We start from the raw sequence: 14,060 nt of genomic DNA on the forward strand, positions 1-14,060 counted from the left end.
GATAAACATTTATCCACTTGTGAGCATGGAAGACTAATCCAGGTACTGGCTGTCTCGAGAATCTAAGGTACGTAGAAGGTAGAAATGGTCGAAACGCAAACGCTGCAGTCACGTTACCCGTCTCCATGTAGTCCCATTCTATCGCGCGCGTTCCTTCCCTTGGTTGTAGCAACACTTTCCGTCCCTGCCTGTTGTGATACGTATCTGCTGGGAACACAGCAGCCTCACGTTCGTTACCTCATCGACGGCTCCTATTGGCTGCGGTTCCTGGATCGGATGCCGGAGCAACACGTGACGGGTTTGTTTGAACTCAATGTGGCACCACACGAATATAGTCCATTGGGTTATTTACAATGTGCAGTAACTCTTCGACAAGGGAGTTTCTGAACGTGGCCCACGAGAGAACAACAGCGTTATGATTTAATTCCTGCGATACGGTTCCTGCAACCGCAGTGTGACATTACAGTGTAAACGTACTCGCGGACATTTTTAGAAGGCAACTTTCAATAGGTCGATCCTAGTCTACGAATTGTAAATAAATTCAATCCCTGACTGGGAGAGAAAATCAGCAAACGTAAATGAGTTCTAGACAGTGTATAACCTTTTCATATCTAAAGCATTTCAATTCGGTCCAGGAAACTTTTTCCCTGATCAATTTAAATACGGTCCAGGGAACCTTTTTCCGGATGAATTTCACTTCGGTCCAGGAGCCTTTTTTCGGAAGAATTTCAATTCGGCCCAGGAACAATTAAAATTCGGTCCAGGAACCTTTTTTCAATGAAAGAATATGCAACTTGGACCGAATTGAAATTGTGCGAGAAAAAATGTTCCGTCCTTGGTTTTGCACACATTGTCGGAGTCTCAGAGTAAATCCGCCCATGACGTTATGCTGACATATTGGTAACCTGTTTCCTACCAGTCCTCGATGACTATGACCCAGATGAAGAAGCACTCCTCCAGCAAGATGGTGCAACTAGCCATACTGCCAGAGTGTCTACGGATGTTCATTTCATGGTCTTCTCATCAGTACATTCGGCGATATTCCGTGGCCTGCCCGTTCACCCGATTTGATGGCTCCTGACTATTTCCTTTGGGGTTACCTCAAATCAAGTATTCAAGGACAACCCTCCCAAGAACCAGGGATAATTTGAAGGAGCGAATTCGGCAAGAGATCCACAACATTCCGTTGGAGATGCTACGAAGCGTCATGGGCAGATTTACTCTTGAGACTCCGACAATGTGTGCAACACCTAGGGCGCCATCTTACTGGCACCATATTAAAAAAAAAATGAACATTTTTCAGGTACACTAGTAATTTCAACTCTTGTACAGTACATTCATGTTCAAATATTAACTAATATTTGCTCTCTCTATTTTTTGTGAAATTTTAAATCTTCCCGTTTGACTGCCTCACCCTGTATAAGTTTCTGCATGGTTTTGCTTTCTGAAATTGTGCCTCCCCGATGGCGTCGTCGCCTTGTAATCAAGGAATCCCGGGTTCGAGGCCCAGTGGTTCGCATCTCACTTTAAACTATAGGCCCAGTCCCGATTAGCCTTTCTGTCCATAAAGTGGACTTAAAAGAACAACTCAATGCAACTTCATACTTATATTTAAAGGGTTCGGGTGTGAAACATGGTGACATTTTGGTCATTTTTAAATTGCAAATTTAGAATATGCCATCCTTCAACTTTCGAGTGAAATTCCCATGTCATACAATATCGTAACGTTCTCTCACGAACGTGGGATCGAACCAAGAACCTTTAACCATTCGGGTGGGTGATGCACTCAATTATCATTCATCCTCTTCATTTGAGCACTCGCCACAGGCAGATAACTTAATGGTAATGGGTGAGAGAGTAACTACACACTTAGAAATGGCAAAACACAAGCGTTTGGATTTATACCTTCAAGTCTAGATCAACATGGTTGGAAAGGACTATACCTGCCTGTTTCTGATGATAAAGTTCCGCTGATGGCTGATCGAATTGAATCGTGATCGACCGCTCAATCTCCTCAGTTGCTGCTACTTCGACGACTCCAGGCAAAAGACCCCACACCGCACGATGCTCTCAGTTTTGTTCTCTTCCCTGTAACCCTGGGCATTGTCCTGCAAATGCCAGTTGCTCAGCACCTTAACTCTAGTAAACCAGGAAGATTTGTTAATACCTGACATGGCATTCTTTCAATGCCTGATACAGCAACGGCCGATGACTGAGGTTCAAAATCCTGGCTTTATACGATTCTCTATACGATATGCATTGGACTGAGTGAAGCCTTCTGAAATTGGTAAACACAACACGAAAACAATCCATCTACAGTGTAGCTTCTAATAACCTTTTTCCCAATTGAACTCGGAAATTACCAAAATGTCACCATGTTTTACACCCGATTCCTTCATTTGCCTTACGTTCTTGTTTTACCTTTATTGCGCATGCGTTGTTATTGATGTACTTACCGTAATAGAGAGAATGCATGCAACACAAACACACACAGACACTGACGTTATCCTTTCTTCTTTAGTGTATGTTTTCTGTATTATCCCTAGTGTACAGCAAACTTGCGCGTAGGAATATAGTGCTTGTGATATTGAAGTCTTCGGAGCTTCTATTATGAGCTATATACGCCGTGAAACGGAACCGGTGCTTCTAACTTTTACCATACGTTAGTAAATGGACTCTTCCTTTCAAATACTAGGCGCATGCGCAGTGACGAGAGGAATAGAGTATCGTTGGAGTTGGTGCTCTAAAGCTGTGTAGTCAGAACCCAAGTAATGTGAAAGTTCTGGTGATTCTCGCCGTACATCCAGGACAGACGGTCAATGCGCAACATTACTGTTCATTTTTGGAACTTGACCTGCGTTGCCAAAGAAGAGGGGACACTTTCTGCTGAATCCTCCCATCATTTTGCAGGACAATGCTCGGGCGCATGTAGCGCAACCTGTGGCTGATTTGGTAGCTGGATGGGGCTGGCAGATGCTCTACCAGTCCCTGTGTCTTTGATTTGATCCCTAAGATGAAGCTTCTGCAGGCAATAGACCGCTCCATTCGAACTATCAACAGAACAGGCGCTGCTACATAAATACTACGACTTGCACATCGCTGGCATCGGTTGTACACAATGCTGGCGACTACATCGAAAGGCTGAAAGAGTTTCATAGAGGTATCTCTTTTGTATCATTTCAGAATAAATAGTTGCCACTATTAAATTTCCAACCCACGTATGTGATGTCCAAGGACAAAGATTACGTTGGAGTAAACAACAAGTTTTCATAGTGTACCTCATAAATGTTCAATGCGAACACCTTTCGTGACACGGCGCACATCCATCCGGTAGTCCAATGATTCGACGCTTTCGTTCCACACACTTGGACATCCAGAACACTTTCCTTTGCAGACACATCCAGTTGTTTGAAGCTTATTAAACCATCGACGAATGTTGTTATCAGACGGAGGATCACTTCAAGCTCGCTCAATTGAAAAACCAGAACCACACCCAAGGCCGTAGCTAGGTAGGGGCCAAGGGGGGCTCAGACATTACCGTCAGCCCCCTTTCTGAAGTTTGGCAAAACTAAATTGTAAAATTTGTTTGCGGTGACGAGTTAAAATGTAGACAGCAGACATTGCTCAAAACTTGATGAAGGTTAAATTCACAGATGCAAACACATAAAATATTCATCTGATTTACGAGCCGAAGCCCAAGTAGCAGGAAGTATTTAGAATAGTTTCTCCCTGTTACAGTTACTGGTGCTTGTATAGTAACTAAAGTTACTTTTATAGTTACTTTCTGCTAAAAAGTTCATTGCAAACAAATTACACGCAAGATATTGAAAGTAAGCTCCAGCTATATATTTCAATGATACTTCTAGTACAGGCCTGACCACACCATGCAAATTCAATGACACAAAAGGACTTCTGCACGGGAGTCGCCATCTTGTAATACACCTACGCCGCTTTGACTGATGGGAAACAAATGGGGCAGCAGACTTCCACAGTCGTCCTTATCGTACATGTACAGCCATGGACACTTCTGGGTTGGAACGATTCCATTGAAAGTTAATGGAATTGTTATAACCCAGAAGTGTCCGTGACTGTACATATGATATAAACATTCACCTTCGTCTGTTGCAATATACCAACTACTTGAAACAGATAATAATTTTGGGACATGTTGTACTTTTGGGAAAAGTAACATAATAACTAGCATATAGGAAAGGAACGATTTCTCAGACCTCAAATGATTCTTGCAGTGGAAGGTGTAGCATCCAAAACTCTCCACCGTGGAATTTCTGGTCGCAGAGGCGGCCATGCATGGAAAATCTTGCGGCATCCATAAATATCTTGACGCACAGGAGTCACGGTTTGATCGCCATTCACATCACGCTCTTTTTATTTATTTTTTCGACAGTTCAAGGGCTTCCAGTATACGGAGGATGACCGCCTTGCGTCTTGGAGAAGGCGGCTTCCAACTTCCGTTCTTGATTTCACCTGTCGAGCCCCGCGGCTGACTTTCGTCGTCCAGCAAGGACATTCCTGTAATTGCCGTTTTGGATTAGAAGGGGATTCTGCGCTACTTAACCCAACGGTCTCCAATATGGAAAAGCGCCAACCGAAAGCGTGTCCTTATAGAGATGGCCCCAGTGTATGACGCAAGGAGATTTACGCATCGGTTGCGAAACTCGCTCTCCTTCATTCCTTCAGGCTGGAGCTGTGTTTGCGGCTACATTTTTGCCCCAGCGAAACTTTCTCGAAATTTCCTCTCTTTCGGAAAACGGCTATGACACTCCAAAATCTGAGAAATTACACCTGCGTGATGCTTACTTTCGCTGTTGTCTAGATATATCTGTGATGGAAAATAGCACGGCCATCTTTAATCCGAGGGAGGCCAGAGCCTTCAAGTTGGCAACACTGTAAACCGTTACATCAGCCGGCCGATGTTGCTCTGAAGAAACATTAGAGAATGAACTTACAGACGTAAAGAACTAATTATTTTCTGTAGCCTATTCATCCCGTAATCACTTCATTCGCTCAAATTGTATTCGCTAGTTTATTCAACGTTATTTTTCGTCAGTATGTTATTAAGTTGTTACATTACATTTTTTTAAGCCGCGTACCAGCATTTCACGGAGCATTCCGTACGTTTCACATGTGGTGAATCGTCAAATATAATAAATATCCAATATTGATGTCATTAATATTCTTAATTATCATGTGCAAAATAACTCAGCGACGACGTACAGCTATAACTATGACATAGAGGCTTAAAACATGTTTATGCAAAAAGCAAATTCCACGCTGAGAAAAGGTGTGTGCATGAGGCACCACACGCTAAGCTTTTGTTTGCATTAAGTACAAGGGTTAAACTATAACACTCAAACAAGAATTCGGGAAAAAATACAAACTCAAGCAAACCTCTAGGAGCCCTAACAAAAACAGTAGAACACAAAATCACTAATTCCTTCACTGTAACATATCTCCGCAAGAGGAAAACAACGGAAATGTAAAACCTTCTAATTTCTAAGCCATGCAAAATTATCCACTTTCTCGCAGGGAGTACATAGTCACCAGCACTCGGCATTGTTGTAGCCTTGCACATACATGGGCTATATGCTTATCACATCCACAACTACTTTGTAAGCCTTACTTTTAGAACTTTAAGGCCAGATCTTCCATCATTTAAATATTTAGTTGTTAGATACGAATGTCATTCCGAAATGCTAGCAAATAAAATAAGGGCAAGCTACACATTATTGGAAAGTTCCACACTGCGCATGAAATGCAAAGTTGGCATTGTATTTTCTGCTTTTTTCAAGTTATTTAGCTGCAAATTTCTATTTCTATTGTTAATGTACAATTACATCGTAATGTCGATCTTCTGTCCAGATTTGGAAAAAGAAAAACATTTTACACAGATTCCCTGGTTTCTTCAAGAGTCAACATCAGTTTTGCAATTCGCGCCCATGCTATGTAGCTGGATGTTTAGGCTGGAGAGACAGCGTTGCCGGCCGTAAAAATAGGCTTCCATATCCACAAAACTATTACAAATGTCTAGGCAAGAGCGACACAAGAGTTTATCCTCACTCACTGACCTAACGCACAGCCCAGGTCCCTGGACCTAGAAAATTTTCGGGTGTCGTCCCCTTATGACGTAAGCACTCACAGCGAAGGGATTTTCAGAAAATTCAACCTCGGAGGGGGGTGACTTTTGTTACATGTAGTTTGATATTTTTACAGTAGTTACGAAAATATGTGCAATTTAATCACCGTGATTCGTACATCACAATCACAGCTGTGATTAGATTGTAATTCGCAATAGCCGTTACTTCCTTTGTTTTCCTATAAGATGTGAAACATCTAAATTAACGAGCTAATTTTACTGCATGGATCGCCTAATTCATGCTTTCATTTGTTCAACATCGATCACGTGAGAACAGCAATCGCAGAAAAGGACTGTGATTGTCAAATCTGTTTAACCTGTGATCAAAAATCACATTTTTTCCATCACCACTTTACAGCACAACCCCCTGGACGTAGAAACCTGAAGATTTATGTGCGTCTATGACGTAAGCAACCCATTGATGCGAAATTCAACGCTCGAAGTGGGTAAATGAACCTAGAAATATGAACATACCTAGAAACGAAAGTCCACAATAGATGGCGTTCACGCCCTCATACCAACAAAAGCACCTCTTCTAGTTTCTGGACCCAGTCTGCAGCTTTCTCAGGAATGGTTGTGATATAACATGTTACACTGTAAATCGTTGCATAATACAGCATTTACAAACAGCTGCGATATGTTCTCTGGTAGTGTCGCTTCTCCGCGCTCTCATAGAACTACTAACTCGTATTAGGCACTAGAGCCCTGCAAGTCTTATGGCGGCCATCTTAGCTCCAATTGTATAACTGAACATATGGCACTTTGTGTATTATCCAATGTCAGTGGACAAGGACGCAGATGGTTCATCACTCACTAGTATCTTTACTAACGGATTCGCACAATTGCACAATGTTTGATTATTATTATTATAGTAAATATTTTACCAATATCAACAGGGTCACGGTGATCCAGCCTGTAGAGCGTCTTTGACAGACCCGAGTGCGATTCCAAGCGAGTGCGAACTGTTGTGTAATACACACCCTGGTTTAAGAGCGAAAGATTAGACTAATGAATTTAACCATAGGCGTAACTTGACGGGGAAAAGGGGGCACCTGGCCCCAAATTTCCAGGTAACTCTTGTTAACCTCCTGGGACCTGAGGCGCAACGTAATAAGAGTATTTATTGATTTCGCAAATGTAAGTTATTTAGCAAAGTAAGTAACAGTTGAAGTTGAATAGTAGAAGACTTGTCGATTCTGCCCTCCCCTCCAAGTTAAGTCCCAAGTTTGATCACCCCAAAAGTTAAGTTCCAAGTTCGATTCCTCCCCCCTCCTTTTAAAGTTAGACCCAAGTTATGTCCTGGACAAGAATGGAGATGTAGGAAGTGAATCAGTGCATCAAGAGGTCAGGTAAGAGGTGAGACTACTATACGCATAATCTCTAGGCCAACAGGTGCAAGCTACTGTTCTCACACCGTGACGATAAACCCGAATTCTCACGGGTCGAACATCAGTCCGGGAGCTTTATGAACATACCTCACCCCTGCTCACACTTCGATCGCTCGAATATCATAATGCCTCCCCTCGTTTGAGGAACGTCCTCTCCTCACCCTTCCAGAAATACAAAGGCCTCCAAACAAGCGTGCCACACTTGACATCACATCGCATTCTCCAGGGGCAGCCATGTAGGAAAATCCCCTGTCAAGCGATGCCTGCACCCGCCTTTGTGTTTGCGCTGGGCTCCCTTTCATCGCAGGAAAACAAATGGCGGGAATGTTGACACTTCTGTCCGTCTTCCAGAAACCCGAAACAAGAAGCTGGCGTGTGTCGCGAACAGTTGAACAGGAAATTGCGTTTCTGAATTTATGTAGGAACAGCCGGGAAGGGGTTATTTTTGGAACGAACTGAAGGATGCACGCTAGTTATATTTTGTGTATGTGTGGTGAATGCGAGTGAGCTGTGAACATATTAACGATTACCTCTCATGAGGAAACCAACAATTTCGAAAGAGGGAATGTTGTTGGAATTGGAGGGATACCTATTCCTGCGCCGGTCTTATATCCTGCGCGGGAACCAGCTTTTTGACAGTGACCCTCTGTTGGCACGTTTTCCTACGAAGGAACTCGCGGTCAAAGAACCAATTAGTCCTAGTATTTGGGCAAGAAGCGACAATATATATATATATATATATAAACCAAACCTCCCCAAAGCAGCCAGTAGGGGAACAGGATTTTGTCAAAATGCCGTTCTGCGCTGTGATTCGATTGCTACGCCGTTCCGGGAATAAATGGGGAGTGGCTAGTGAGCAGTGATGTGCCGTACACTACGTTTAAGTTTACATCTTCATGCGTTGTCTACACGTAATCTACGCGTAAATTACATTGGGTTGTAGTTTACGTAGACTACGTAGATAATCTAAAGTGCATTTACATTAATTTTCAAGGTTTTGATGAGAGGAAAGTGACATTTTCAACTATATTGGTTCCTAACGAACTGACAAGAATCCTATTTACAACAAAATTTATCTTCTCTTTTATCAACTGTGGAAGAAGATAAATAGTATGCAAGATAAGCAACAGATGGCAGTCGTGAGGTAAAATTAGTCATTTTCCCATGAATCACTAGAATATTTCCTGTGTTAGGTTTTTCCTAGGTGAGAAATTGTTCGAATTTGGAAGGGAGCGTATGGAAAGTTCTCCTCACACATCAGCAACTGATACGCAGTATAATTTTCTTTTACTTCCACGGCGCCCTTTGCTAAGTTATCACTTTTCGCCATGTTGTTTACATAGATTACGTCATTACGTGTACAAAATAGTATACGTGTAGAATGTAGACTATCGTTGTTTACGTGTAAACGCACATCACTGCTAGTAGGCTTTCGGGTGGGAAATGTTAATTTGTAAAAGCTTTTAATGATGAGAAATAGAAAGGTGAATGGCCAACTTCGGAAAGGCCAGCTTGCGATGGCTCTAAATGAGGTGAATGGCCAACTTACCAAGGTTCTATGATGCAAATGGCCAACTTTCGAAGGCTCCAAATGAGGAGAATGGCCAACTTTCCATGGCCCTAAATGATGCGAGAGGCCAGGTTCCGAAGGCTTTCAATGAGGCAAATTGTTAACTTTCGAAGACTCTAAATGAGTTAAATGGCCAACTTACTGAGGCCATTTGAGGAGAATGGTCAACCTTTGGAGGCTCCAAATGAGGCGAATGGTCAACTTTTGGAGGCTCCAAATGAGGCGAATGGTCAACTTTTGGAGGCTCCAAATGAGGCGAATGGTCAACTTTTGGAGGCTCCAAATGAGGCGAATGGTCAACTTTTGGAGGCTCCAAATGAGGCGAATGGTCAACTTTTGCAGGCTCCAAATGAGGCGAATGGTCAACTTTTGGAGGCTCTGAACAAGGCGAAAGGCCAACTTTTGAAGATTCTAAATGAGGCGAATGGCCAAGTTTCCATGGCCTTAAATGAGGCGAATGGCCACCTTGCGATGGCTCTAAATGAGGTGAATAGCCAACTTACGAAAGCTCCATGAAGCGAATGGTCAACTTTCGGAGGATCTAAATGAGGCGAATGGTCAACTTTCGGAGGATCTAAATGAGGCGAATGGCCAACTTTCGGAGGCTCTAAATGAGGTGAATGGCCAACTTACCAAGACTATTTGAGGCCAATGGTCATATTTCGGAGGCTCTAAATGAGACAATGGGCGAACTTTCGAAGACTCTAAATGAGGCGAATGGTTAACTTTCGAAGACTCTAATTTAGGCAAATGGTTAACTTTTGGAGGATCTAAATGAGGCGAATGGCCAACCTATGGAGGGTCTGATTGAGGCTATTGCACAACGTCCGTGATCTCTAAAGGAATAATTGCATTTGCGAAGACAGAAAGGCATTGGAACTTTGTTATTTGCTTATAATGTAAATAAATTAGCAAATACAGTCATCTTCTACGGTGATAAGAAACTGTGAGTGAAGAACTGTTTTAACATGAAAAGCACCAGTAGAAGAGTTAATTTAGTTCAAAGGAATCAGATTTGAAGTGAATGATCGTGGTCCACGGATCTATGGGTACATTTTGCGATTCTTTTCGTGTAGTAGGCTAAGTACGGATAAGGAAGGATACACCACATAAGGTTCTTTGTTCTAGTCCAGACCATGGAAATTTATATTATACATGTATGTATATCTTCCGGTACTCATGTCGCTATTAGCTTAAGGAAAAGTAGGAAAGCGAAGTCAAATAACCAAATGAAGCACAAGGAAGATATCGTTCGAGCTTTGTACAAGTCTTGAAAGCCTCGAGCTGTCATAAGCTTTTGACATAGTTCTCAAAGACTTCTTTTTTTTTATTATTATTATTAGCTCTTTTAAGAATTTCTTTTCTGCCCCCTTCTCCTCACACTCTTGTCTTTTTGAGTTTCAGTCATGCAAGCAAATGAAGCAGCCCTCCCTCCCTGAGCGAACCAAATCGAAATGTCTTATGAACCATTCGTTTCCTCTGGTCCCAAGTCAAGCAGAGGTAATTCTAGAACGATTGCCTCTTTCTAGGCTTTTCAAAAACTAGATCGGCACTTTCACGAAGCAGACGATCTTTTTTTCTGACTTTTCTGCACCCCCTTTTTTTCTTATTATTCCTCCTCTTTGACTTTCCTTCGCCGACATCCTCATTAAAACGGAGAAGGTACCTTCGTGAAAGAATCATCTCTCTCTAGGCTCGTTGCTATGGCTTTAAGGAGTTTTGCCTCCCTCCTGTCCCCCTGTTGATTATACCACCTTCTCTTCTTCTCATCTCCTTCTACACACTTCCACAACACTTCGAAGAGGAAATTAAATATTAGCTGTGAACACAAGGAGGCAAACTTGTAGTAAGAAAAAGTTTTTCCAAGTCGCTTTCGAAGCCATATTTTTTTTTCCTTTTCTCTTAACGCATCGGGTAACGTAAAAAGGTAGTGAGTTCAATTCACGCGTGTCTTTTTGTCTGCGTTTGACAAGCCCTCTCAACCTTGACAAAGGGACAGAGAAAAACACTACAGTTTCTTTAAGATCATAGACTTCAAAGGAAGGAAAAGGACTTGTGTTTTGATAAAGTTTTTAAGTTCCCAGCTAACAAAGGGTTTAGACACATGCTCCAGCATAAGGAAGAGAGACGTTTATATTTATTATACACGCACATACACACATGTTTGGTTGGTTGATTTGGTGTTTTAAGTCCACTTTATGCACAGTAAAACTAATCGGCACTGGACCTACAGTTTAAAGTGGGATCCGAACCCGGGACCCCTTGATTACAAGGCGACGACGCTACCACTGTGTCATCAGGGAGGCGCCCCCCACACATATATACATACATACCGGGTGGCCACAATTGAAGTATACAACTTTGGAGTGTAATAAAAAGAAAAAAGGCAATATATAGGAAATAGTTTACCATAAGAAAATAGTTAGTTGGTAACTGTGAAAGTTTCTTTGTAGACTGGCAACATTGCGCTAGTTCAAGAATCTGGCGAGTGGCAGCGCTAGTTGTATTGTTAACAGAAATGACACAGTAAAAACCAGTGTGTGTGTCTTGTGATTTACAGAGACAAAATCTCTAGTGCAGCGAAAGTTCAAAATATTGTACAAGACAGCCGCCGACGCGAAAGATCATTGGTCAGTGCATACGTCCGTGCAACCAACAGAGCGCATATGGAGGCCTACTGACCATGTTATAAAATTTCCACAGTTGGATTTTTTGTTGTAGTTTTATTTCTATTACAATCCGAAATTGTATATTTCATTTGGAGACACCCGGTATATATATACTGGCTAGCAACTGTAATCTCATTACAAGCACGCACTTGTGGATAGTGTGAGCTTATTCGCGTTTATTCCTAAGGGTATGGTCACATTGGATCTGGTTCCGGCTGAACTTGGAACAAAGGACGCCATATAGAGGGGCGCTCGCACTGCAGCTGCCTATCGTGGCGTGTATAGGCCTACAGTCTCGTTTCGACCACCGAATAGATGCAAATCATTTAATTTTTCTTTTTGGGCAGAATTCGTCAGAAGTGTAGTGTCGTGCGCTATTTCTCCACAAGAACAGAAAGCGTGGGGGTAGAAAGCTAAATAAAATAGAAGGAAAGGGAAGACGGAAAAAGTTAGAGAAGGAATGAGAAACGAACATCGGCGTAGAAAGAGTAAGTCGAAAAAGAGAGAGGGGTTAGTAGGAAGATAGATAGACTGAAAGAGGGAGGGTGGAACTATAGAAAGAGAATAAGAATGAGAGAAGGGGTGGAAGCAGAAAGAGAGAGGTGGTTGGAAGTAGAAAGAGATAGAAAGAAAAGATAGGGTAAGAAAAGAAGATGGAGAAAGAAAAGGAGTAAGAAAAGAAGATGGAGAAAGAAAAGGAGTAAGAAGAAAAACAGAGAAAGAAAATGAGTAAGAAGAAAAGACAGAGAAAGAAAATTAGTAAGAAGAAAAGACAGAGAAAGAAAATGAGTAAGAAGAAAAGACAGAGAAAGAAAATGAGTAAGAAGAAAAGACAGAGAAAGAAAATGAGTAAGAAGAAAAGACAGAGAAAGAAAAGGAGTAAGAAGAAAAGACAGAGAAAGAAAAGGAGTAAGAAGAAAATACAGAGAAAGAAAAGGAGTAAGAAGAAAATACAGAGAAAGAAAAGGAGTAAGAAGAAAATACAGAGAGAGAAAAGGAGTAAGAAGAAAAGACAGAGAAAAGAAAGGAGGAAGAAGAAAAGACAGAGAAGGAAAGGGAGTAAGAAGAAAAGACAGAAAGAAAAGGAGTAAGAAGAAAATACAGAGAAAGAAAAGGAGTAAGAAGAAAATACAGAGAGAAAAGGAGTAAGAAGAAAATACAGAGAGAAAAGGAGTAAGATGAAAAGACAGAGAAAGAAAAGGAGTAAGAAGAAAATACAGAGAAAGAAAAGGAGTAAGAAGAAAATACAGAGAAAAGAAAGGAGGAAGAAGAAAATACAGAGAAGGAAAGGGAGTAAGAAGAAAAGACAGAAAGAAGAGGAGTAAGATGAAAAGACAGAGAAAAGAAAGGAGGAAGAAGAAAATACAGAGAAGGAAAGGAGGAAGAAGAAAATACAGAGAAGGAAAGGGAGTAAGAAGAAAAGACAGAAAGAAAAGGAGTAAGAAGAAAATACAGAGAAAGAAGAGGAGTAAGATGAAAAGACAGAGAAAAGAAAGGAGGAAGAAGAAAATACAGAGAAGGAAAGGGAGTAAGAAGAAAAGACAGAAAGAAAAGGAGTAAGAAGAAAAGACAGATAAAAAAGGAGTAAGAAGAAAAGACAGAGAAAGAAAAGGAGTAAGAAGAAAAGACAGAGAAAGAAAAGTAAGAAGAAGAAAAGAGAAAGAAAAGGAGTAAGAAGAAAAGACAGAGAAAGAAAAGTAATAAGAAGAAAAGAGAAAGAAAAGGAGTAAGAAGAAAAGACAGATAAAAGAGGAGTAAGAAGAAAAAAAACAGAGAAAGGAAAGGAGGAAGAAGAAAAGACAGAGAAGGAAAGGGAGTAAGAAGAAAAGACAGAAAGAAAAGGAGTAAGAAGAAAAGACAGAGAAGGAAAGGGAGTAAGAAGAAAAGACAGAAAGAAAAGGAGTAAGAAGAAAAGACAGAGAAAGAAAAGGAGTAAGAAGAAAATACAGAGAAAGAAAAAGATTAAGAAGAAAAGACAGAGAAAGAAAAATATTAAGAAGAAAAGACAAAGAAAGAGATTAAGAAGAATATAGAGAAAGAAAGAGAGTAAGAATAATATAGACAAAGAAAGAGAGTAAGAAGAATAGATAAAGAAAACGAGTAAGAAAAATAGACAGGAAGAAAAATGTAGAGTAAGAAGAAAAGACAGAGAAATAAAAAGAGTAAGAAGGAACAGAGGGTGAGTAAGAGAACTAAAGAGGAGAGTGGGAGGGAAATAAAACGTAAGAGGAGATTGGGAGAGAAATGAACGATAGAAGAGACGGAGTGAAAGAGAACGA

The 14,060-nt window shown here is 41.2% G+C and overlaps 1 protein-coding gene across 3 annotated transcripts in view; it reads left to right on the forward strand.

Moving 5' to 3' along the window:
• The window catches only part of LOC145996048 (EGFR adapter protein-like), a 1,377,132-nt gene that overhangs the window by 1,223,280 nt on the left and 139,792 nt on the right, over nucleotides 1–14,060 (forward strand). The window lies entirely within an intron of this gene.

The sequence above is a fragment of the Lepisma saccharinum genome, chromosome 12 (assembly GCF_977018435.1).
Source record: "Lepisma saccharinum chromosome 12, izLepSacc3.1, whole genome shotgun sequence".
Taxonomy (NCBI): Eukaryota; Metazoa; Arthropoda; class Insecta; order Zygentoma; family Lepismatidae; genus Lepisma; species Lepisma saccharinum.